General features: G+C 39.6%; 1 protein-coding gene across 1 annotated transcript in view; it reads left to right on the forward strand.

Annotated features, from left to right (window-relative positions):
- LIFR (LIF receptor subunit alpha) overlaps positions 1-27,168 on the forward strand; it is a 90,202-nt gene that overhangs the window by 3,927 nt on the left and 59,107 nt on the right. The window lies entirely within an intron of this gene.

Genomic DNA, 27,168 nt, shown 5'->3' on the forward strand with positions numbered 1-27,168 from the left:
GATGGGAAAGTATGTGTTCAGGGGATAGATGAACATGGTCTCTGAGGTTTGTATTTGATGTGCTTTTTGTATGGACATGTTTTCAACAAGTATTTAAGCACCTGAAGAGCTAAGTTTGTATATGTGGGATTTCAGACAGGAGCTAGGTATCTGGATGCTTTTGAGACCTTCTTAGTTACTGTTCTGCTGCTTTAGACATGGTAGGAGTCTGTTTGTTTGAGCCTGTTCTCTCAAAAATGCTCAGCTTTCAAACAAACAAACAAACAAAAAAACAACAGAGATCTGCAAGTACCAAATGGCCTCCACATTTCATCATGCTGTGAAGTATGGAGATCTTGTCCTCAGTGCTTCCACATCCTATTACTTAAATTTCTTTGGCTCATACAGAGTCTTTGACCTCCATGAGATTGCTCCAACAAGCAACAGTTACCAGCTTTTTAAACTTTTCTTCCATCCTGCAAGGGTGTTGTGATGCATAATTTGAGTTAGTAAAGTGCTCTGGCAGGAAGGCACTCTGATGAGCAATGTGTTGTGCACTACAGAGCTTGGTTTTATTCCAAAGAGAGGAAAGCAACAGGAAGAGATTTTATTTAGTCTTCTGTTTTTCTGAATGCCTGTAGGATGCAGCTAAAAGAGCCCAGAAATCTCCAGATGTGAGACAACCTGGGAATATGCTTGGTTGATCTTTATGAAACCGTGTTGAATTTTTTTCTCATGCCACTGACTTTTGCAAGTCCAGCACATTTAATGTCATGAGAGGCTGGAAAGTGCCTCGAGTTATGAAGGGTGGTGAAGGCCTAACAGCTTCACCCTTTCAGAAGTATGTAGGTGTGATGAGTGGGTCAGTTCACAAGGGATCAGAGAAGATGCTCAGTTCATTGTGATCTCTATAGTGGAGGAGATGCAAATGTTTGTGCAAGAACAGCACTGTCCACAGCAGACAGCCTCTGGCTCCTCACATAGTTATTAGCTAACTTCTTTAACCTTAGAATTTTATCCTAGTTAGAGGGAAAACACTGAGAGTTTGGAGTTTGTACATTCTTGCATCATCTTACTGGGCTTAGGAGGAGAGGTATTTAAACTGCCTGTGCAGCATGAAGATCCAAGAATTGGGTGTTTGTTATGCTGACACAAACATTTTGTGCCACTCTGGTTTTGTGCTTAACCAGTTCCAGCTATTACGTGCAGAGGAAGCAGCTGCCAGCTTTTGAATCTTTCTAGCTGACTGAGGAGGACTTGCACAATATTCGCTGTATTTTTCTCAGCTATAGAGACTTCACAGAATTTGAAGTACATGTAACAGTCATTTCGTAAAGGAAATCTTTGGTGGAATGGTCAGAAGGGAATGGGGAATGGGCTTAAACATGGGCTGTACAGACATACGTGTTAACTTGGAACTTTATTAAATAAATTTTGAATGCGTATACATATATATGTACACATGCATATACCTGTGTACATGAGTAGAAGTAAAATTGTGACAATGTCTCTGCAATAAAAAACAATGAAGATTTGATAGCTCCCTACAATACATATGCTCACAGCTGAGAAAACTCTTCACGTTTCCTAGCAGACAGTGATGACAAATAGGCACTGAGCAGAGCACAGTTCATTGTTGTCTGAAATAGATCACATTTTTTGAGAACCTTTTTCTCTCCATTGCCTGTAAGGGAGCATAAGGTAACATCTTGGGATGTGCAGTGCCATGTTGCAGAGGTAAATTAATCTTGTGTTTCCTGTCTGAGCCCTCCAGTAAATTCTGCATATTCTTTACTACATTATATGTTGCTTGCAAGGTTTTTGTGTTCATGGAGAACACATGCTGAAAATCCATCAGTAAAACTGATGAGAATCCAACTGAGGATTATAACAGATGTTTCAATGAGACAACATCAGTATTTATTACAATGTGTAGCACTTTCTCAAGTGCAGTCTTCAATAGAAGCGATCTTCAGTTTTTGGTGCCTTCTGTTGTAGAATTTAGTCTATTTATCCAGATTAGAAACTGACTCCAGAGACACTGGTGCCAGAACAACTGAGAGAGCTCTTCCCCCTACCATGGGGCAGCAGAGAGAAATCTCTTAAGTTAATATTTCTGCTAAAATTTGTATCAGGAGACAAAGTGTGAAGGACTAGTCTAGCACATGGTTGTTGCAAACCAAGCTTACTTCATCAGCAAAATAAGTAGAGTAGAATTTCTGGTGTATATATAGGAGATAGGTAAGAGCCCATTCCTCAGGAGGAGTAAAAATAACTCTACAATGTGCATACTTTAGTAGCACTGGCTCTTATCATCATTACTGTATAGCTTAAAGTACATCTCAGATGCTTAGGACAGTTCAGGTTTAAATTATGCTGAAAAAACATCTAATGACACCATACTGGTCATAAATATTTTGCTTGTTCATAGTATAGATATAACTGGAACACAGGCATTACCCACACTAACTCTGTCTAACATCAGATGCTGAGATGCCCAAGTCAGAAGTCTGGTTGTCTTAAGTCTTTGTAGAGTTAGTGGAGAGAGAAAAAGAGGTACCCTCAGAGATCTATTCAGATTCAGACTTAAATTGTTCTCCATAAATGCATCTGTCCACTGACTACAGCAGGAACCCTGATTACTCTAATTTAAGAATAATCCCTGATTACTTAGTTAAAAGTAATTAAGCACCTAGAGTAGGTGCTTTGTTTAGATAGATGAATGTAGATGTTATTTCTGTTGGCCCCTTGATAGTCACTGTAAGGCATTAAAAAGGTCCACAATAGGGCTAGATCTGTATTTGGTATCCAAGAGAAGAGTCTGCTTTTACTTTGTTACTCTAGCACATTTATCAGTCAGCAGCACATTGCTGTCTGCTGCCAATCTCAGGATCCCTCTCCTTAGAGTGCTGACAAAGGGTAGGTGGCATAGATTTTCAGGCTGTACTACCTAAAGGGAACAGTGCCTGCTAAGAGTTCATTAACTCCACTTACATTAGGTACTTACACAGCGGATGTTTACTTGCTGTCTTGGCTGTAGATGTAATGGTAAGTGGTTGCTAGGAGGCAGGAATGGATTAATTCTAAACAGAAGGGCAAAGGAAGAATCTGCTTTTGAAAGCAAAAAGTGTATGATCTCTTAAAAATAGGAGAGTGGAGTACAAGTACTCTGTCTTCAGAAAATATCCCATGGGACTCAGGTAACCAGCCCAAACTTGGAACAAGAGCTAGGGAAAATGTGAAGATGTAACAACAAGAATACATTAAACCTGCTGAGACCTGATTTTCTTGATGATGCACTGCAGAGAAAAAAATAAAAATACAATGCTGTTATGTCTAACATTGCAGAAAACAAATAGAGGTTCTGTCACATCTACTAAACTGACTTCTGAAAATGATTGTAATTTAGCAACAGCTAATGCACTGGACCTAAGATCATTTATTTCTCATTTGACAAATCTGATAACCAGTGCCAGCTAAAAAGTATGATATCCCATTTAGAAACAAACAGTCTGTTTTCTCTCTTCATTCTGGAAATTGCATGAGGATGTCCTACAATAAGGAAACTGATGAAGTTTCTGTGAAATAATCATTTTAAAGAAAGAATATACCCACAAGTAAACTTGTGAGGTTTTTTAAATGTAGTTTGGTTGGTTCGAATCATAGAATCGTATGTTCTTTTGAGTTGGAAGGAACTCTTAAAGGTCATATAGTTCCCTGCAATGAACAGGGACACCTACAGCTCAACCAGCTTGCTCACATCCTGGTCCAGCCTGACCTTGAATGTCTCCAGAGTTGGGGCACAACCACATCTCTGGGCAACCTTTTCCAGTGCTTCAACAACCTCACTGTAAAAAACTTATTTCTTATATCTGAACTACATCTCCTCACTTCCAGTTTGAAACCATTTCCCATTGGCCTATCAGAAAAAAAGCCTCAGCTTTCTCAGCCTGACCTCGCAGGGGAAGTGCTTTCTGGGTTGTGCAGGCACATTGCTGGCTCATGTCCAGCTTCCCATCCACCAGTACCCCCAAGTTCTTTTCATCAGGGCTGTCCAGAAAAAACTGGTAGAAGGGGCTGTGCCCTGATTGAACCCCACAAGGTTCACCTGGGCCCTCTGTTCAGCCTGTTTCTCTGGATGGCATCCCATCACTCAAGCATGTTGACCACACTGCACAGCTTGGCATTATCTGTAAACTTGCTGAGGGTACACTCAATCCTACTGTCAGTGTCACTGATGAAGATGCTAAAGAACACTAGTCCCAGCACCGACCCCATGAGAGACCACTTGTCATTGATGCCCATTAAGACATTGAGCCATTGTCCATCACTTTGAGTATGGTCACATAACCAGTTGCTCATCTGTTGTACAATCCACCCACCAAATATTTATCTTTCCAATTTGGAAAGAAGAATGTTACAGGAGACTCTGTCAAATGCCATAATAAAAATCCAGGTAGATGATATCAGAGGCTCTTCCATTGTCCACTGACACAGTTACCTTGTCCACTGATGCAGTTAAGTGGTTTAGATTTGGTTTTGGTTGGTTACTTGGCTGTTTCTAAAGGAGTTCTATATTGCAAGAGAACGGGCAGTTCCACCAGGGAACAGGGTGCTCTTTGCTGTTGCGAAAATAAGTATCAGTATGTGGTAATATCTACATTTTTTTTCCCAAGTATGAGATATGGAGATAGAGGAGATGTGAGGTTTGGAGTGATCTTGTCAGTGCTTACAAATGCCTGAAGGGAGCTGGAAAGAAGAACCACAATTCTGTCAGTGGTGCCAAGGAACTGAACAGAAGTCAGTGGGACAACCTGGAACACAGGAGGCCCCCTCTGAACATCAGAAGATACATTTTTATTACATGGGTGAGTCAGCACAGGAACTAGTTGCCCACGGAGCCAGTGGGATCTGATGAGCTCCCTGTTTTCATTCAGACCTCAGCTATTCTGTGATATGTGAACCTGGAGAGTTGCTATGGATTGCTGGTGTCAAAGCTCAAGAGAAGGAGAATGTCAGTGGGGAAGAGACAGTTTCTAGTTTGTTCTTGTGTAGTGCTGAGAAATTAACTCCCAGGCTAGTACTAATGTTTGCAGAACTGGGTCTGTGGACTACATTCTCCTGGGCAAGTGGAATGGCTAAGCAAAAATGCTTCATTGTAACTGATATTTGTTTGCACAACCATGAGCCAGGTTGCTTTGGCTTCTTTCCATCTATGAGCAACCAGCCCAGTCTTCCAGCAACCTGGTTTTGATTCAGCTGATCTTTTGTTTACTTGTTACTTTTAATACCATAGATACAGAAGGTTAAAAAAGCAATAGGGAAAATTCTAGTAGCAAAGCTTGAATAAGAGGCTAAGTAGATATTCTTTCAAATGAGGGATGCCCATAACAAGGCAAGTTTGGTAAATGCCTGACCTAGCTCCCTGTACTATGTCAAGCTTGAGAGAAGTCTTATCCATGTAATTTTCTCCCTTTTCTCAAGGAGGCAGGTGGTGATCCAGGACACACAGAACTAATGAGACCTGGGAGTGACCTGAGGTCATTTCCAGAGCCCTTTCCTTGCAAATTCTCCATAATTCTGCCTGTTTGATAGGAAAAGTGTATTACATTTTCAAATAAGCTGACGTTCTATTTGTTTAGTCTCAGCAGGAGAAGAGTGATCCCATGAAAATAACAAGGGCTAAATCATTTTTTGGGCCCTCGTATGGGGCATGGCAGTCTTGTCACTTCACAGAAGCAGAGGATGTGGTAGAATATCTCAGGTAGATCCTGATGATATCTTGAAGATCACAGAATCAAAGAATTGCAGAGATTGCAAGGGATCTCTAGAGACCATTGAGTCCAACCCTCTCCTAAAGCAGGTTGCACAGGTAGGCATCCAGATGAGTCTTGAATTTCTTCAGAGAAGGAAACTCCACAACTTCTCTGAGCATCCTGTTCCAGTGTTCTGTCACTCTGACAGTAAGCAAATTCTTGCATTAGTATGGAACTTTCTGTGTTCCCATTTGTGCCTACTGCCCCTTGTTCTGTTGCTGCATACCACCAGAAAGTGTCTGACCCATGGACTTGACTCTCACACTTCAGATATTTATAAGCATTGATGAGATCCTGTCTCAGCCTGCTCCTTTCCAGGCTGAACAGTCTCAGGTGTCTGAGCCTTTTCTCATAAGGGAAATGCTCCAGGAGCTTAACCATCTTTGTGGCCCCCACTGGACCCTTAAATGGATGGAGGAGGAGTTGAGTATGGTTGACATAACTCTGCAAGTGTTTTACCCATGTAGTCCTGACAAAATTCTTTGACTTTGAGCTGCACTCAGCTGTTACAATTTTTGCCCTCCCTGCTCTCATCAGCAAACCTTGAAACAAGATGACCTTTCTGTATGAAATAGGAGCTACATCTTTTATTCAAAGACCATTCCAGTCAGCTGTGGCAGGTTTTCCTGGTATGAAAAGTCTCCCTGAAAAGAGAGCCCAAGAGGAAAATGTTATGTGGGATAGAGTCCTCTGTTTTTAAATCTAATTTTGTTTATACATATATAACATGGAAAATCCAGTCTGTGTGTATAAACTGAGAACAGAAAAGTCACTAAGATTTACGTAGGCTAAACACTTCCTGTTGGTGCTTTAAAGAATACAGTGGCTGTCTTAAAATAATATACCAGCTCAATAAGTTCTTTAAATAGCACAGGGAATGTGCCGAGCTCTGAGTCCACCAGCAACAACACAGGAAGAGGAAAGCCAGAGATCAGAGGAGACTTCAGAATCAGGAATGATGGTGGGATGATTTATTCCTCCAAATGTTACCATGTGGTTGACCCTGATATAAAGAGACTCTCAGTAATAAAGAGAACAGTCCCAGGATGGACTCTCCTGATTATGGAGCCCTTCTGTGACACAGACAGAAACTACACACTCACTGTTGGTGGCAAAGTGCATGTAAGGCATTAAAACATTGCTAGAGAAATATGCAGAAAGCAGAAAAGTTAGCTGCAAAAAGAAGCAGTGCAGGAAAACTGCTTGTCTTGCTGTCTTGCCTGAATGCAGTGCTCCAGTGGCAAAGAAGAATGGGTTGGTGAAAAGGTAATTCTGGTTACTTTGTAAAAGGAATTTTCCTTATGAAATCAGAGCATTGAGCTTCAGGATCTTTCACATGCTGGGTAGAAATATTCTTGCTATCAGAGATTATAGTTCAATTTTACAACTACAACAGCATTGCATATTATTGGGACAGATATCTCACTGCTGTTAACAATACCACAGAGTTCAGATCCTTCTCCTTTGCCTGTTGATTTTTATGGGTGTTGCCTCACAGAATTAGCTGATAATCTCATTATAGTTAATCCTGTTTACTTCTTTTATGAAACAATCTTGAAGTGACTGACTGAGCTCCTGTTGTTCCTATTTCTCTTCTCCCTCAGTTATTTCTGAGATGTTCTCTGGGAAACATGAACTCTCTGTACTCCTGCTTAGCAGCTGTAGTTCTAGCCTCATCAAATTAATCTTCTTTCCCAATGAACAATTATCTTCTTTTTGAGCCAAGCAGCAAAGAAGTATTATCTGTAGTTCCTTTACATTCCATTCAACAAACTGTTCCGTGCTGAAGCAATTAAAGTTTCCCAAATTCTATTTCACTTTTACATTATCTCTTATGCCTTTAAAAAGTTGTTCCTTTTATGAGGTTTCTTTTGAGGCATTAGAACACAGATGGCCCATCAAACATCAATTATCTGCTAATATTTTTGGCATGTGGATACTAGGGTGCTTAATAAGGGGATATCACTTATATGTGTGCCCTGGTGGCGCAAGTGGTAGGAATGCCGCCTTGCAACACCAGGGCCTGGGGTTTGAATCCCCCCTGTGGTGCAAGTGGTAGAAGTGCCGCTCTGCAGCACAGAGGCTCGAATCCCGGGAGTTGGACTCAGATGATCTCTAAGGTCCCTTCCAACCCGCACGAGACTATTACTATTACTATTACTTAATCCAAGATATTCCTATAACATGACTAATCATAATTATACATTTTTTAACCAGCAGCTCTTAATGAAGTTACTAAGAGCATGGAAAGTAGTAGAAGAAGAAAGTCAAGAAAGACTTGAAGAGGATTTGCACAGACATGCTTTGCATCTTTTGTTTTCCTTATTCAGTGTTTGCAATAACAACTAAATAAATGTTACATAGTAATTCTTCATTGATTTTTGGTCTCAGAATATCTGCACTAAATGAGGCAAGGATTGTAGGAGAAAGTAATGTCTTATTTTAATTCATCCTGGAAAGAAGAGATAAGCCTCTGGGTTGTGTACCAAAATTAGTTCCACTCAAAAATCTTGCCTTCAACCTTTGGACCAAGAAGTATGCAACAAGGCTATTTACAGCGTTAATGCTAAATATGCCTCAGTTACATTGCACATGGGGAAACAGTTTCATCATTGTTACACAAGCTGCAGTTCCATTACTAAACAGCATATCAGGATTGCCTATCCAGAACTGCCATGTAAGGCAAGGAGTGTTGTTCATTCCTTATGATTATTTTGCATTCGGGAACACCTTGTTCAGGACCCACTGAACAGACTAACCCTGACAGGAAAATTTCTACTTTAAATAAGAAAGGTCATCTGATTATGGCAATGCAGAATTACTCTGATTCTTAGTGAGAAGGAAGGGAAAAGGTGTAAACACTGACATAGCAACCAAATTTATGAGGATGATTAAGCAAGTACATATTAGACCCATGTATCAGTACTGTGTTACAAACAAGAACATCTATAACAGAGTCATTTGCTACATATTTGCCTAGCTATTGAAAGTATCTCCATCTCTGACCTCTAAATTTTGGCTTCTGGAGATTTTATCATTAGGTGCTATGCTTCTGCACTGAGTTTCAACTCAGAAGTCAGATAGAAAGTAAATGCGGATGAAAAATTTGGATTTGAATCCTTTCCCCAGTCAGTTGAACACGAAAGGATATTAATCCAAGTTACTATATCTCAGATAAATGTCCTAGTCACTGTCCTCTGAAGCATTCATACTGATATTTTTCATATACTACAAGCTTTTCCGCTTCCCACAGAGCACAGAAATACTGGTTGGGGAAGGAACAGGAATCCCCATGCTCCAAAATGGTACCTTTAGCACAAAGGCAGAATAAGTTTTCTCTTTCTTGTCTGAAGATAATTTCAGCAATTCATCTGGAAAGGATTAATTTCTACAGGAGAAGCAGAAACAAACAAACAAGGAAGAAAAAAATCAAAAAACAAAACAGCCCTTATTTGATAACAGTGAACTTGTAGGAAAGATTTGGTCTCAAATTTGAACCAGAGGAGATCTCAAGTCACAGTCTTAATACGCTATTTAACATGCTATGAAGTATTATCCTGTGTGACATGGTGTAGGGAGCCTGCTTTGGCAGGGGGGTTGGACTCGATGATCTCTAGAGGTCCCTTCCAACCCCTAGAATTCTGTGATTCTGTGATTCTATGATTAACAGAGAATAATTTTTTTATGAGAACAGCTGATGAGGACACAAAAGAATCCAGACGAGGTGGTACTGAGCAGAAACAGGAGGTGCATGTACACAGATACCCGTCAAGTGACAGGAAACCCGTGTCCTACTGAGTGGTACCACTACTGGGAGATAGGGGCTGTGATACAACACCATAAATACAGATCCTGCTGTTGTTTCCTCTCAATCAACTCTACACACTCCTAGCTTGGTGTGCTGGCTTCTAGGATGCCAGTTAATAGATCTGAAATTGGCAAGAGATGATACGTGAGGCACTTGGGTGTTTAGCTAGAGGCTGCTATTTCTGTCTAGTCAAAGATGGATTTACACAGTACTAATGCTTAGTGTTGTTGTACTCACACTTTGCAGTGTTCCCAAAGATTTACAGTCATAGAAACATAAAAGTGAGCCCAGTCCTCCTAATTTCCATTCTAGTGTCTTGCTCTCTACAAAATGCTTTTCTACCAACATGCTGTGCTGTGGAAATGATCCTTAAACTAGGAGAAACCAATTTACAATCAAGGATCCTGTGGTGGTGACAATGTATAAAGAATATTCAACAAAGGCCTGTTTCTTCTTCACAACACATTATTTTATACCTTTTAGCTGCAATCCTAGCACCTCAACAGCAGGAAAGTATGACTCTGACACCATGCCCTAACATTATAAATGGTAGAATTGGAGATAAAAACATTCTGAAGATAAATTCTAAGTCATCTCTTCCTCTTAGGGGTTAAAATAGACCTACAGTAGCAATCCCACTCTGCAGATAGGCATAGACAGACACAGATATAGAGGCAGATACACCGAGAAGGGACATTCATGCTCTTTTCACTTAATAGGACACATAGGGTTTGGGTTCTTTTGCTTTACGGGAAGTCTTACAGACTTCAAGACGCGACATTGATGAGAGCATGCTGTCTCCTGCCTAAACAATTGCAAATGATTTTATTAAGAAAGAGAAATCTTGGAATAGCATCTGCTTTCATAAACAATTTCTTTTTCTTATCCAGACGTAATAGGTGCTGACAGAAAAGAGCACAGAAGTCTTATCTTCTATGAGGCATCTCAAAGTGTCTGATAGCTGCATTCAGAGCTGCATTTCAAAGTAGTGCAAAGATGCAGGTACTCAAATTCCATGTGAATTGGAGCTTTAGATCTTGAGGTACTCTGAAGCTAAGACTTACTCTGCTGCAAGAAATACTCTTTGCTGCAGAGAGATAAGACATGTTGTTAATCCAAACTGCAGTGAAGCAAATACAGGATGACATGCACATCATAGCCATGCTAATTAAGTTTATGAAATCCATGCTGGTTTACTCAGAGAAGACATAAAAAAATAGTTTAATGGAAATAAGTTTTATGGTGAGTGATACAATGGCCCTGAAAAGAGAGGTATCAGTCCCAAGCATTCTCTAAGGGCTATAATAAAGGAAGGAAAGATGCCCAAGTCTACTTCTGCTTCTTAGGAAGAAGTATCGCTGGCTCTTTTAGCAGCAAGAATGCTGGAATAAGGTCAAGGAGGAGGAAATTATGTCTCACTGTATCTCCACTGGTATTTTGTCAAGCCGCTGAAATTACATTATCAGCTTTTATTGGTTTTGAAGCTAACATTAAGCAAACTGTCCATATCTCCTGCTGATGAGACAGCTAATGTATTAGGAGTGAATAAATGTGCTCCCAGGAAAAAACAAAAACAAAAACAAAGAAAAAAATCCAACTGCCTAACAACATAAAATCATAGAATCATAAAAGATGAATTCAAGGCTGATTATCATATATATCCAAAAATCTTGCTAAGCGTGACATCAAAATAGTGGTGGATGACTGGAATAACAAAGTAGAATAGGAAGATGGAGAAGACAGTGGGAGAGGTCTATTATACAAAAACTGACAATGACACGAGATTAATTGATTTTGTAACAGTTAAAGACACAGTTGAATAGCTCAGAAAACTTCTTAAAAATGTTCTCAGGCATAGATAGCTATCTACAGAGGTAGACCCTACATACTGTATTGCATATTTTGTCTCAAGACAAAGGCTGGAAATGTAAGAATCATAGAGTGGCAGTATAAAAGTGATAAGGAAATTCAGTAGACTCGTTACAGATCATAAGGTCCTGGAGATATATTAAAGAAACAGGATGGAAAGATAATTCAGGAGAATTCCAAGCATAAGAAACAAGGGAACACTTGCAAGCACGTGGGAAAGTAGATGGACATTGACATGCTACAGTGAGAATGTAACTTTTGGTTTGGTGTCATGCTAAGTGTGACAAGGCCAAAAAAGGATATATGGTATTTAAGTATTGTATGTATGTAGAGTTTGCAGGATTTAGTGAATTAAATGGAGCAAGAGGAAAATGCATGCAAAGTGAGAGCCTTTTGTGAGAGGGAGAGAAGATCAACTGTGAGTGCGAAAAAGGACAGAATACAAGAATGCAGTTACGGACAGTGAGAGGCAAGTCTTTTATGACTTTCTTAGTACAGATAGTTGAGCTTTTTGTAGATCAACAACAAAAAAAACCAGAGATTTTAGAGACAGTTGGAATTCTCAGAAGCAACAAAAGACAAAATGTTGGGAGTTTAAGAGCTGAATTACTGAAACCAAAGGGATGATGGAAAGTTCTTTGTTGGGCAGTGATATTAGATAGCTTAATGACCACGGAAACTGACTTTGTTGGAACAAAAATAGTTTCTCCAGCACTTTTTAAAAAGTGTTGAGATAGATTATAACAAGGATCATAACACTTCCTGTGTGGTACAGTTTATAAATTCCTGTTTGTGACAGTTTATACACCCATCTCTTATACAGAGGAGATAAGAACTAAAGAGCAGTGTAGTTTCTGGAAAATGCACTGTGGGAGTAGACAGAAAGGTCGACTTTTCCATGCCTCTTTAAGGTGTCCTAGGAGTCATGGCACAATTATAACATCCTCACCAATCCTTCTGCTGTAACTAATAATTTCAGTGGCAACAGAAGGAAGACAATATGATATAAAAAGTAATTGGAGACCATAAGAAAGTAAAAAAAAAAAAAAAAAAAAAAAAAAGAAAGAAAGTAATTTTGGTCTGTAATCATACAAGAGGATTTTAGACGAGCTTCTCTAGCATCTGATAAAAGATAACAAACATTTGGTGGTCAGTGGAAGTGGATGGAATATTGACATTCTGAGAACACTGATGTTAATGCCAATCTGAGGAGATAAATGGAGTAGGAAGGTGTGTTCCTTCATGTTAAAATCATTTTTTGCTTTCAGACCATAATTAAGCAGACAAAAGATAGCAGACCATTGCAACACATTTTGTTTAATCTAGAAGTGAGATATGGTTGCAAAGGAGGTTACAAAGGAAGAAAAGAAATAACTTGAGAAGTAAAATATGTGGATGAAATTTCATTAGGAATGATGGTGGGTGAATAGAGAAAGTGAATAGTGATTTTATGGAATCCCCATAGGTTCAGTTGGTGAAGTGTGTGATTAGAGTGACACAAAACCCGCTGTTTAAGGCTGGTCAATAAAACATGAGTGAAGTGGAAAGAGTAAACTGGAATAATGTTCTTAACATATATCCAGCTGAACAAAAACACACCCTAAGAGAAGGAATCTGGGGTAAACTGAGAGGAGCCGTGATTCTTTATGATCCCAGGAAGGGAGGAAGGAAGAATGTGAGAATTAAATGGTCCATCAGCAGAGACTCATGCTATGCAGGCACAACCACATGCAATCAGAGACAGCCCTGTAACAGACAACTACATTGCGATTATGGTCTGCTACATGGTGAGCAAACCAAGTCGTAAGCCATGTCAACATTTGCATCCTTCTTGGATTTACTTGCCTTAATCTCAAAATAAACAAAATGTGAGTCTTGTGTTCCCAAAGGTTCTACTGTAGTTTGAATATTAGTAGTTTGAACATATTCTCTGACTCCAAAATGATGTGTGGAATGTTCAGTTGTTGCTGATACAAGGATGTCTGAGGGGAATCTGAGATGGGTTATAGGTGCTCATAATGCAAAGCATACTGCTGCTCTGGCCAATATTGAAAGTAATAACAAAAATTAAGATGTAGTTTGCTGCTCATTTGAAATTTACAGCAGAAGCTGCCTGAAGATCTAATCTCAGAATTATCAAGCAGGCTGTAGATTTCAGGGTAGATTCAATTGCCAATATGAAAGAAATATCACAGAAATATCACTTTTCCACTTAGATTCTGTTGACTGCATCTTACTGCCAAAGATTTTTAAAAAGTACATACTACTTCCCTAAAACACACAACACTGAATTCCTTCCAACTCTTTTATTTAAAACATTGGTCCTGGAGCTGAATGATACCTTTGTATCAGTTGGATCCGTTACAGAAGCGTACACTGGAAAATTACATTAAATTGCCTTGCAGTTTTCCTAATGCAAGCCAACAAGGACATATTCCTGGTATCAAGATGAAGAGTTGTTGGTTTTGTTTGTTTGTACCTGATTTGAGCTCTTTCTATAATTTTCCCTTGAATTTTCCCCTATCTTTCTTGATAATTTTCCCCATGTCTGTGTTTGGATATTCTTGTGTGAGGGTGCATCCTGATGTATCTAACACAGGTGTACCTAGCCTGTCCTTGTTCACTGAGGTGCTGTTAACCACAGCTATTTCCCAAAGTCTTCCTGTGCTTATCCTCTATGATCTCATAGAACCATGAAGAAAGCATCACTTTTGGGCTTGGAAATATAGAAGAGAACTTTTCCTTCCTCTAAATGATTGTATAACACAATTATTTTAATTACCAGCTTTCTTCTATCTACAATTGGAAACGGAAATAAAAGCTTACTAGTGACTTCTGGGAATCTGGTGGCACAGAAAGAAGACAAAATATTTTACAAATATCTTCCAGATTTGAAGACAGAGGACAGCAAGTGAGACCATACAAGCTGACCTGAATTTGAAGCTAAATCTATATTTTAAGAATACCAAAACAACCAGGGCTGAGTCACTGTGGAGGCAAAAGTAACCACAAAGTTCAAGCACGGTCTATACTGTGAGCCTGACATGGTTTCCAAAACCTTTAATTTGGTTAAAGGAACTAAACACATCTTTTAAACAAAATGCTGTGCTTTTATAAAGTTTATGCTCTGCAAAAAATGGGAAAGATACTGAAAGTATTAACTCTTCAGTGCTGTAATCACAACAAGTATTGTGCATCTATGAGATGTTATGTAGACTGATATCTTAAACAAATCACTAGAATTTGCCTTTGTGCAACTTTTACCACCTACTGAGAACACACAATACCTACTTTACAGGTATTACTAAAAATCTATGTCAGTAAAGAAAAAAGATCTGGCATCAAAGTCCAAGCAGCTTATCCAAAGCTCAGTGAATTCAAAGGGAGCTTTCCATGAAGAGAATTTCATTAAGGCCTTTAGTACTAATAGGTTATCCTGAAGAGAACAGTCTGGGTTCTTGAAGACATATTCTACCAGTACAAGCATGATTCCAGTGCAAAGAATTTTACTGCCTTCTGTGGAAGCAGATTGGTGAGGAAGGTATGATAGCCATGAAGTACCTTTTGTGTTGCTTTTCATGAAATGAAGAAGAAACACAGTGTACCACCCTTCTAAAAGATTCTAAAAGAAGGTTTTGCTTGACATTTGATGATATAAACAGAAGTTTGGGATGATAAAAGTAATGAAAATGGATGAATGGAGTGTCATAAAAATCTACCATCCCTGTAATATCAGTGGAAAGAAGTGTGAGTGCTATCCCCTCTCCTTGTGAGGAATGCTGAAATCTTTCACAGGTATTACTTCCTTAGTGGAAAACCTGAATGCATTTTCCTTAAGTGCATGTGATAGGACAACAGTGTACTTTTCACCCCTGCTGTGAAAAACAAATAAAAAGACTTCAAGTGCCATCAAGCAGGAACCTGAATCCTTAACGCAGTAATTGAGGCACTTTCTTAGATTAATTGCAACCCCGGGTCTGGTCCTGCTTAAATGTCTGTTGGTGAGAGACAGTAACTGGGTTCAGTATGTAAACTGTTCTTGAAGCAAGGGTTAGAATTCACAACTTATCTTCTCTTGGCAAATATTTAACACATTTTAATGTCATTATTATTATCTTCCCCCATTTAGTAGGAATCTGGGGAAACATGTGTCATCTGTATTTTACACTGGCATCTTTTTTCAATGAGGGCAACTGACCTAAGACAGTTTCCTCCTCTTGAACTCAGATTTGGTTTTAAGAGTCAAGTGCTTAAGGGAAAGGCAATGTCTGACTTTGAAGTATCTGAGAAAGAAGTAGATATTGGAAAACAGGCTTTCAAGAACCCAGTTCAAAGCCTTTCCTAGCCTCAGGTCTGTTTATCTCAGCAGGCATATGAATATAACTCCACTATCTGGAACAAAGTAATTTCCTGCAGATTAATATTGAAAGCTGTAAATCTACATTTGTGAATTGTTAGTACATCTATAGCAGTCTTTCCTATAAAGGTAAAAGTACTACTCGTTAAGGATAAGACTGACGGAAAATGACACAGATGCTGTTTAGAGTACAGGAGAAAATATGCTGAAATAAGTCATTTTTTGGCTACTATCGAGGCAATACAGGGGCCAAAAGTGTTGAAAACAGATCATTTCTCACCGCGTATATTGAGGAAGAAAAGGTTACCCAAGGTTTTCTATGCATTTGGCTCAAGGACACTGCAATATGAGAACATGTGATTTGCTAGGGAAATCCTATGTGACTCTTCTACAGCAGCTAACCAAGTAAACAAGAAGTGAGCTGGAACTTTCTGTACAAGGACTTTTTACTGGAATCATTCAGAAGCTTAAGAATATACTCAGGCTTCCTCGGGTGGTTCCCTCTGTTAGATCTGCTGCTGCAGGCATCATCTCTCAGAGAAATGAACTTAAAATTTTGGACTTATATCCCTTTACCAGTTCAGGACATGTCACCATAGTGGTTTCTATTTGAGTTGATAGGCTTTTAGAAAATATGCTCTACACAACTGACTGGTTTTAAAAGAAAGCAATAGCATAAGTATAGCTTTAAAAACCATAATAGTCTTGCTAATAATCTCCATGCATGAGTATCTTCATTAAGTCAGAGCTCTACATTTTTGCATAGTTCCACATTTGTCTTTTCTGACTTTGAAGTTGGCATCTGCCTGTGTCATTAAATCTAAAATGATTCAAATCTTCCTATGTTATTCTGAGCTTTCATTTATGAAAACCACTCTTCTTGAATCCAATGAAAAGCATATGGCAATCAGTGGATGATGAAGCCCAAGTCTGTTATGGTCCAATTATGACTCTCAAGAGAAATCAATGGTAAAATGTTCTTAAAAACTCAAAAACAAAAGATATAAAGTGCATGATAATTGCTAAAAAAGTTTTAACTGACTAAAGTACCTTGGCTCATTCTTGTAAATGATTTTAGCCCTCATTCTGCACTGACATCCCTGTCAGCAATTTCTTTGAAAGAATTTGCACCTTAACTTATTTTTAAATGTTCTTAAAAGTATACATTGTATAACTGAGCATGAACATAGTTGTATTCAAAAGATAAGGAGAACGTCTGAGTGTATTTGCTTCCACTTTCTTTGCCCAGACATTTTTTCTCACTTGGTTTTCTTAGGCAGGTTTCCCACATTATTTCTGAGGGAGGAACTCAACCCAGAGCTGTTGGTTTGTTGTGCTTGCACTTCCAGCAGGTACAAATAAGAAATGTAAGTGCCAGTTACCTTTAATATTCAGCTCCACTGACTGTACCTGTTTCTTTAGTACAAACATCATAGCAAATGATAAATCATTTGCCAAAACAAGGGAAACACCAAGTTTCCAAAGCCTTGTCCGCTGCCCTCAAACTAATGCTACACCTTTTCCACTCACTCCTTGCTTTCCATTAATTTCCATTGCAGAAATCGTGAGTTATTTATCATAGGTACACCATGAGTTTGGACTGAAGAATAAAAATAAAACTTAAAGTTTTCAAATTTGCATACTTGTTCAAGTCTTATTCACAGATGAACTAATAAGCTGCTCTCTGTGTATTTAACTGCGTGTTTTCAGTTTGCTTTTTGTTTAGTCAGTCACTATAGATCTATACAAACATACATTAGAAGAGTCCTTCTACCAAAATTTTGGGGCAGGAAAACATATCTTCTTTGAAACTATTTTCTGCTGAATTATTTATTTTTCTTTTTCTACCAAACAGCAGTACACTCATACTTTTCCTGGAATTTTTTGTTGTTTTATTTCTGCAGTTCTAAAGAGGTGAGAAACTGGGTAACTGTTGTAATGGGGTGCTGGAACAACACAAGACAGAGGTGTGATTTCACCTGAAAAGAAAGAACAGTTTCACCGGAGCATGTCTTCATATGCTTCCTTTGGGATTTGTGTGATCAGCACTGAAATATGTTCTCTGTAGAGCTTCCAAGCTCTTGTCATCAAAATCAGTATCACGAAGATTACATTCCAGAAAGCACTGGGGGAGAAGCAAGTGCCCCAGCTCTGTATGCTTTCTCTTCTCTAAGTTTGAATCTGAGTATCTTCTCTTGCTCTTCATAAGCCTTCAGATTTTGCATGATTAATTAGTCATCCAAAAACAGTGTGACTTGTAAATGGAGATCTTGTTCTGCTCATGGACTATCACAGGTTCTTCATTATCTAATTCTGGATTATTTTAAATGTTTCCAGTTTATTCTGTTAAACTGATTAAGCTCAGTAGGAGATTTTGAATGTCACAGAGTGCACATATTGTAAAGGCAAAACTTTGTGGAAAATATACAGTCATTTACTGTCCTTCTTTCTGAGTTTCAAAGATACAGACTGAATACATATATAGTAGTAATGCTACAGAAGACTGAAAATGTACCAGATTGAAAACTAAAAAACATTCATTGCTCTTGAAATTTGGAAAGATCATTCAATGTTCCATTCGCGTCATAAGTAAAATTGCAAAATCAGGAATTAACACAGAATCACATAATTGCAGGAGTTGGAAGGGCCCTCAAGACATCATTGAGTCCAACCCTGCTTCTAAAGCAATACCCAACAAAAATCATGCAGGTAGTGTCCAGCCAGGTCTTGAACATCTCCATAAAGGGAGACTTCATGACCCCCCTGGACACCCTTACCATAAAGAAGTTCTTCTGCATGTTACTATGGAACTTCCTATGTTCAAGTTTTAACCCATTGCTCCTTGCTGTATAGCTACACACCACCAAGAAGAGCCTGGTCTCATCCATTTGCCTCCCACCTCTCTTCTGATATTTATAAAAACCTATCAGATCCCCTCTCCATTTTCTTTTCCCCAAGCTCAACAGACCCAGGTCACTCAGCCTTTCCTCATGCAGGAGATGCTCCAGGCCCTTTATCATTTTTGTGGCTCCCTGCTGGACTCCTTCTAGGAGATCCCTGTCTTATTTGAAGTGTGGAGCCTAGAAATGGACACAATATTCTAAACATTGCCTGAGCAGGGCAGAGTAGAGGGAGATGAAAGCCTCCCTTAACCTACTGGCCATCCTCTTCTTAATACACTCCAAGATATTATTGACCTTCCTGGCCACAAGGGCACACTGCTGGCTGATGGCCAACATGTAGTCCACCTGGACCCTGCAATTATGTATCAGTTAGGTTTGTTTGCAAGAGCAAGCATTAACACATCTCTCTTAAACAATATTAATTGGCTTCAGAAATGAAATTATAAGGAAGGAGTGAGTCATAACGTTAAAGTATCAATCTTTCTAATTATTATGTCATTGAAGTCATGTTCTCTTCTCCATTCATCTTTTTCAGGAATGTTTTTGTGAAGGCACAGGCCATATGTTAGCAAGTCCAATGCTTCTCTCACTAACCAAACATCAGAGGTTTGCATAGACTTGATCTGCCTCATCATAAATCAGAGACAAGAGATTCATACTCACATTGCCTAGACAGATTCAATATTAAACATTAAATTATCAACTGTGGAGCATTTTATGACCCTAAATAAAACTTAGCTGTTACACAGCTTTATCTTTCCAAACTTCTGGGAGCAGAGAAATGACTATCCAAACACAGAGATAACTTTTCTTCTCTAAACTTAGGAGTCCCGTACTTCTTATATGTTTCCAATGCAGAGATTTTCTGTGAAAGTTACTTCTCCATACAGAGCTGCAATTAGCAGAGAAGATCTCTGGGGAGGTAGCTTGGCCCTGCAGCATGTTGGTTTATTTCAAAAGGTAGGAACAGCATCCCTTTTGGTCAGTGATTGCTGTTATGTGAAATGAGGGTCACAACACTGGAGATTTCCACAGCAGAAGGTAGCCCTCTGTGTAAAAGTGTGGGACCAGCCCTTTGACCAGCTTTGGAGTAATAAAACAGCAGGGTTGGAAGGATGCAAGTGCAGTAGAAAGAAGAAAAGAGAGACAGTGAAAAGAGTGTTGGCAAAGCAATGGTTAGATAGGATTTTTAGCATTTGTGATCTTACTGTCCCCCAGACCATCTCAATCTGAAATGCTTGTTCTGGGTCAGTCAGAGTAGTTCCCTTTGGAAGCAAATCTTACTCTTGCTCTGTCTGTTGCCAGCTGTGGGAACTCATCCCACAGGTGTCTCAGTACAAATTCTCCCTGGAGCCTTTGGTACACTCCCTCCTTCTGGAACTAGAGCCAGCTGCATTATTAAGACAGATCTTATGTCCACATGCAGCAATAACAACCATCTCACAGTCTCTCTGGCAATGAATTCTTCAAAAAAAATCAATGATTTATGCAACCACCAACAACCTTTCTTTGTAGTGTATGAGTTTGTCTCTCTGTTCTGGAGTACTGCTGAGCTGTGGGCAAGGGAGCTGTGAGATGCCTGCTTTGGAATTGTTGAAAGACACTGCTGTTCTGTTCTAACTGCTCAGAACAGTATTATCAGATGTTACCTCCTGCAAATCACATTTTCTGCCAGCTACTGAGTCCTGGTTGGCACATGCCAATGGCTACTGCAGGCCCTGCTGGAGCTGCATAACAGACAGAGCTCAAACAGAAGGTCATTACACAACACTTAGGGAGCTCCTGCTTCCTCCAGATGTGGAAGGTGTAGGGAAAAAATTTATCACTGGGACCATAAAGAAAAGAACTGTTACTGGCAGAACTTATGTTAGCTTTACAAGAAGCATAAGTTTCAGCAAGTCATTCCATCATTGCTCTCTTGTGTGGGTTTCTCTGTGGGAGGAATAAGGTCTTTCTGGAATAAAACCCCAAAGAATCCAAGAGTTCCTCAGAGAAAATGGTAAGATTGCACAACATTGGTCAAGGTTGTTGCCTGTAATAAGGGACAGACTGAATCATAGTGAGACTATTATGGGTAAATACAAGTTTCTCCCCAGCTTAACTACTCAGTGTGAAAACACACAGCTTCAGCACCTGAACACACAAGAAATACACCGGCATCCTCTTGAGCAATGGCTTGACATTTGGATAGCTGGCACAATCACTCTCTCTGCTCCAGCTTTTGTAGCTTCACTACTGCTATTTAAGGGATGGCCAAACTTCAAATGTAGAGTGGACAGTGCCCTCTAGCCTAATGATGCGGTCAGAGCACTCTGGACAGCAGAAATATCCTCTAGAGTGGCCTTGTCCCTCACACCCCAGCTTTTTGTCCTCCCAACAAGCCTTTTACCACCTCTTGAGCTGGAGGTGATCTTTCCAATGGCATGTGATAACATCTGTTGTTTCTCCCACATAACTTCAAAGGGAGAAAATTATCTGACATTTAAATCCAAGAAAGGGTTTCAGGCTAAAAATGCCAACTGGCCTGAGAACTGTGCATAGACAGAACAGAACAAAACACAGAAGACTGACTTCAGTATTAGCATATCCAAAATCATGAGAGACTTCATCTGGATATGACTCCACACAGATTCTACATTCCATAAGTTAAAGGTTGAGACATTTAGTCTTCCTTGGCATTAGTTTTGCCAATTAAAATCATAAGGAGGAAGACTATACATTCATGTGGCCAGAGGTCCAAAACAAGGTACCAAGGAATTGCTGCCTGTTGGTGAATATAATAGACAACAAAGCCTAACCTTACAGATCTGAGTAGTAAAATAAAACTAAGAAAAGTAGTGAGATAACAGCAATTTGCTTTTGTTTAGGTAGAATGATCCATGCTCAGCAGATTACTTACTGCAAGCCTTCTTCCCTGTTCACTAGATGCTTGCATGGATTTCTAATTATACATTTTAGGTCCAGCAAAGAGTGTGTCTGGACTTCTATATTCTGAGTTCTCATTTTTATTCTAAAGGAAAGAGAACTGTCAGTCTAATTCAGGCATAAATAATGTGAAAATGTTGAGTACTGCTGTGCATGTTCCTCTCTCTGGGAAGAGACAAAGGCCAAAGAAGTACTCAACAGCCAGCATGATAAATCCAGGCATGTTTGCAGACCAGCGAAGTGCCTCCAAAATTAATTAAGAGCCTAGAAAACCTTGATTTAGGTTCTGCTGTAAGCTGAGCACTCCTTTTTAGGTAGGCAGTTCCCATGTTCTAGTGGCTATCCAAAAGTCTTGTTTAAAGAGGCCTATGGAGGATAAGTAGCGCTGTCATGTGCTGAGGTAAGGAAAAAAAATACAGAAAAGAATCAAGATCTTTGCAAGTAGAGACACAGCTTCACCCTCTCTGCTCTCTCAGTTGTCACTTTCATCAGACAATGGTCAAAGTCAAGTTCTCAGTTTTCCCTGCCAGCACCAGGTCTCTGCTCAGTCCACCCTGGCTATTGTGAGTGCACTTGAGTCCTTGACCATGCCTGAAATACTCCAGCCCAGTGGCTAAGACTCATAGCTGAAGGATGAGCTCACCAGCTCTCCCAGCCTAGGGACAGCCTGGAGTTCAGGACTGTGGTTTGACACATAGCAGAAGTACTGCTTCAACTTTTGCCCTTGGATATTCATTCCAGCATGCAGCCCTTAAACCTTTGCCCTTGGCTATTTTTTCCTGTTTATTCAACTTCCTATTAGCCCTCCGGCGGCTTGATGTTTGTGTTCAGTCTAACTGACAGCAGGGGAACTATTCAGTTAAAAAAATACCTTGAGGGGAGGTTATTTAAAAATAATGGAATTGTTTCTTTGGTCCTTCTGTATGGATATGTACAAGGATTCATACTAACAAAATACAGTGGAGAACCATAGAAGTGTCAAGGTGAATGCTCAGGCTCATACTGCTTGCTGCAAAAGTACCTGACAAAGACTAATCTAGGCATGCATTAACTCAGACTGTGCCTCATGTATTCACAGTAGATGCCTCAAAAACATGATTTACCACCTCAGTGATGAGCTGTGCTCCACTGCTGGGAGCACTGAGCAAAGCTGTGTGATTGTGAATCACTGGTTTAACTCAGTGTTAACAAATGAAAATCAATGACATGGGGATGTTTGCATTTCAAATGACCCAAAAGGCAAAAGAGATTGCCTAGCCATCCAACTTGGCAAAGATGTGGCACATGAAAGAGCATGCTCAGTAGTACAGTTTTAAGCATGTAGGTATGATCCTGGTGTCTGCAGTGCTGCCCACACATGTTCTGAGAGTTTTTCATGGAACAGTTTTCTGCCTGAAGAAGCTTAATCTTTCAGCCCTGAGGATTAAAAGAAACCATTCTCTGACTGGGAAGCTAGGGTTGAGATTGCTACCCATCTGCCAACCACAGCCTGCCTTTCAAATACACTGGGATATGCTTCTTTATTAAAGTTAGATTTTCTGTGTATATGTTTTTACAGACATTTTATTAGCCTGCAAGAGAATTGTGGTTAACCAGAGCTCTCTTGCAGGCTAATAAAAGGTCTGTACTGATACATCAAATAATAATACTTGTAAAGTCAAATACAGAACGGATAAAGCTGTTTCTAATAAATGGACTTTGCCATGGCATCTTCCAAACCCACGCCCTAAGGTATGTTACTTGTACATTATTTAACACTACAATATCCTCTAATGCACTATGTTATGTAGTACTGAAACACAAAAGAAGTTCCAAACATACTTTAAACCCAAGTTTTTTTCTACATGTCATCACACAGAAGTTAGTGAATACAGCTCAGTGTGCAGTTCCACTCTTCTGCTTAGCTACCCACTGCAGCCTTCATGTATCGCTGTGTACTTGGGCATAACACAGATCATACCCTGGAATGCATCTTGGGGAGATCATTGGAGTTCTTCATATGCTATTGTGGGACCTACTCATGCTGCAGCCACATTCAGCAGCAGAGATCTCTTGGACATGAGATAGATGCTCTGAGACATGAGAACAAAGCAGAAAGTATGTGGAACACAGGACTTACCATCCTTAAACATGTTCTTTAGGTTGCTTTTCACCTTCTATGTGCATGGCCCATGGGGCTTTAAAGATGTAGCCCACTGTATTGCCTCTACAAACATGGAAAGATTGACAAAACATACACAATGTCCTGTGTAAATATCAAACTTCACATGCTCCTGCAAAGCATTTGTTAGGTATCTTCACTTCCTCTCTGGCTGAGATGTCTTCATCTCCTTGCTTTTATGCTGATGCACTGAAATTTGGTTCCAAGCAGTGAGTGGGCTCACAGCTCCGTCCAAGGATAGTATGTATGGCAGAAGATATCATTTTTCCCCTGGATGGGATTCAGCAGGAGGTGAGGGTATTGCTGCCTGGAAACTTTGTGCAGGGAGAATTTTGATAATTTTAATCACTTACTCAGTGGTACCGGCTGCTCAACTGAGTTACTGGAATTCTCATTGAATGGCTCCTGTTGATGTAGATGTCAGTTCCCGAGTGAGTGCAAGCAAAGTTTGTGACAGCTGAATTATTGCTTCAAATTCATCCAGCATTCATCAGACATGTTCAGGCCATGGACTGAAGCACAGATAATCTGAAGCATCACACAAGCACCGGCTTACTAAACTTTATAGCACAGGACACATTTATTTGTGAGAATTCCTAGAAGTAGAAAAAGCATGGCAATATCTGTCTGATTAATTGGCAGGCAGAAAAATGGGATAGACAGGAACAGTTACACAGAGAAAGGAAGTATGTTTGAATGAGATACACTGATGTTGGGAAGTCACTGGAAGGACTTAAAATATAAAGAGTACACGAATGTCTGAGATGTTCTCAGTGTATCTAACTTGCACATTTCCATGCTTGTTGTCTGGCTATCACTAATCTGAATTAGCCTGTGACTCTCATAAATTCCTTCTTTCATGATGTAATTAGGTCCTTCCACTACTATGCAAAGTAAGCCTCTTCAGTTTTATATCCATAAATCAGATTTAGTTCTAGGACTGTTTCCACCATCCCTTCCACAGTTAGTAAGATTGTTACCATTTGTCAGTGTTTATTGTGTTCTTCAGAGATTTATATTTAGCTTCATTTTCTTCCAAGAAATATGCTGTATCTTGTTTCACTGACATGAAGACTGACCTCTCAGGCTACTGTATGGAACACTGCAATGGAACTCATCCCGCTTGATGATTAAGCTCATGCTAAACTTTACATTGCCAGCACAGTCAAAGGCAAAATAGCACACCTGCTTAAACTGGAAGGCAACTGATAATGTTTACAACATGTAGCTTGTTGTAGCAGAACAACTTCAGCAGTAGGCTCCTTCTCAGACATCAGTTCATGGCAGACACTGTGGACATTTGTAACCAAAACAATAGGACTCCAAAATCTGAATCTTCCACATGCCGGCATGTGGAAGTATCAGCAGACACAACAGAGCAAGGGTGGAAAGAATGGATGTGAAAAACAAGTCAAGGAATGGTGAGGAATGTGCTTTTTTTGCATCAAGACCAGAAGACCAAGCATTCAGATTTGTTACTAACGTGTAGGTATTTTTTACCAAAGCTCATGCTCTGATAATGTGGGTGCATGTAAACATCTTCCCAACAGAAAGACAGACAGTAGCCATCAATATGACAAAACAATGAAATACAGCAAGAAGCAGAAGCTCTTCCTAAGGTTCCTGGAGGATGTGGCAAGCAAGGTTCTGAGGCAAAATCACTGCATAATAACTGTTTCTATTCGGAAAGTGAGGAAGACTTGTTTGAAAAATATTTGTTGTTGCAAGACAAATCCAACATACTCAGTGAAGACACAAGCTGGTGCCCTTGTCCTCAGCAGCCCTGATCACATCATGTGGACAAGACTGAGACACATGGCTGTGTGTGGCAACGAGATTCCCTTGCTAGCACCTCTGTAGTGTGTGGGTGAAGCTTACCTTCACTGCTAACCATAAGGGTCTTATTACTGGTAGCGATTCTCATATTTCCACCCAATGCATTTTTCAGACATCTGAGGTGGATTTTTTTTTTTTCCTGTGAGAGGAATTCAAGTGCCCTCAGCACAGTTGTTTTTGGCAAGTAGTGTTTTTCTTTCGATTTCTTTTTAAATTCATGGCACTATCTAACTAGTACAGGCCAGCAGATCGAAGTCCATCAGTGTTCCTCCCTGCAAAAAGACAAACCACAACAAACTATATGGTTTTCCTTCCAGTCCAGGAGATGAGGGAATTTTTTGATACCTTTTAACAATATATTGCCAATATGTCACTGGGCTCTTCAGACATAAGTACCTAATGACAAAGAAAACTCTGCATTTGAAAAATATTAATTACAAAGAGATTATTTCTCTTGAGTCAGAATACTCATTTCCAAGAATAGCTCTGATCCAGCTTAACAACAAAAAATGCTTCCATTGAGATCTCATAGGAAAGAACTGTTGCTTTTTGAGTGCACCAAAACATATGCGCTACCCAGTGCATATGAATTACTTGAGGTTATTCTTGGCAGAGCAGAGCCTACTCCTCCTTGTCCTATCACAGCCAGTGTGAGTTTTGTTACTGGCTTTCCTGAATACAGTTAGTCAGGCCCAAATACGCTCTGCCGGTTGCATTATGTAATCATTAAAAGAACAAAAACAAAAACAGGAATAGGTGATCCATACAGAGAATAACTGGCAGACATTCCCTCACGATATTACATATTTACAATCTCCAGCTTTTGTAAATACTGGTAGAAGTGCTCATCACACCATTCTGGTTAAATGGTAGGGTTTGTAAAATGTACACACAGCTTCTCAGCAGAGGAAGTTCTCTAATATTCGTTATTGGCTGGAGGAAAGTGGGTGCCAAATACAACTGTGAAATGGGAAACAATGCACAAAGGAAAAGTTCCAGAACATCAACACATCCGTTCCTTTCCTGCCATAAATAACCAACACACCCTTAACAGCAAGACTAAATGGCTCCAGGAAACTCTCATTAATGAAAATGTCCTAGCTGAGCTTCTCACTTTCAGTTGGAAGTTTTCTGACCTGGAGAGCAGACAAGTTGTTCTGTAAGTAATAGGAGGCACCAAGATAAACTCAGATAAACTGAAACTAGCCCACTATCCACAGAGACTTAAATCTTCCTCTCTCATTGCCCAACCATTAATGTTGAAAGGCAGAGCTCTGTTGCAGTTAAAGTCAATGACAAAATCCTGCACTAAGTCTATAAAGACACAGCATTTGTTCCAGCATCTGCCCTTTAATTTTCTGGAAACCAGAGATAAGGCAGGAAACAAAAATGTGCGCATATGTACTACACGCAGATAAGTTTTGTTATAAAATATAGCAGCTGTGACATTTTATAGGGAAAGTTGCAGGGTGAGTCAGGATGCATAGATAGCATATTTTCTTCACATCAAAAAC

Source organism: Coturnix japonica, chromosome Z, assembly GCF_054131305.1.
Source record: "Coturnix japonica strain WE chromosome Z, WE-NBRP24, whole genome shotgun sequence".
Lineage (NCBI taxonomy): Eukaryota > Metazoa > Chordata > Aves > Galliformes > Phasianidae > Coturnix > Coturnix japonica.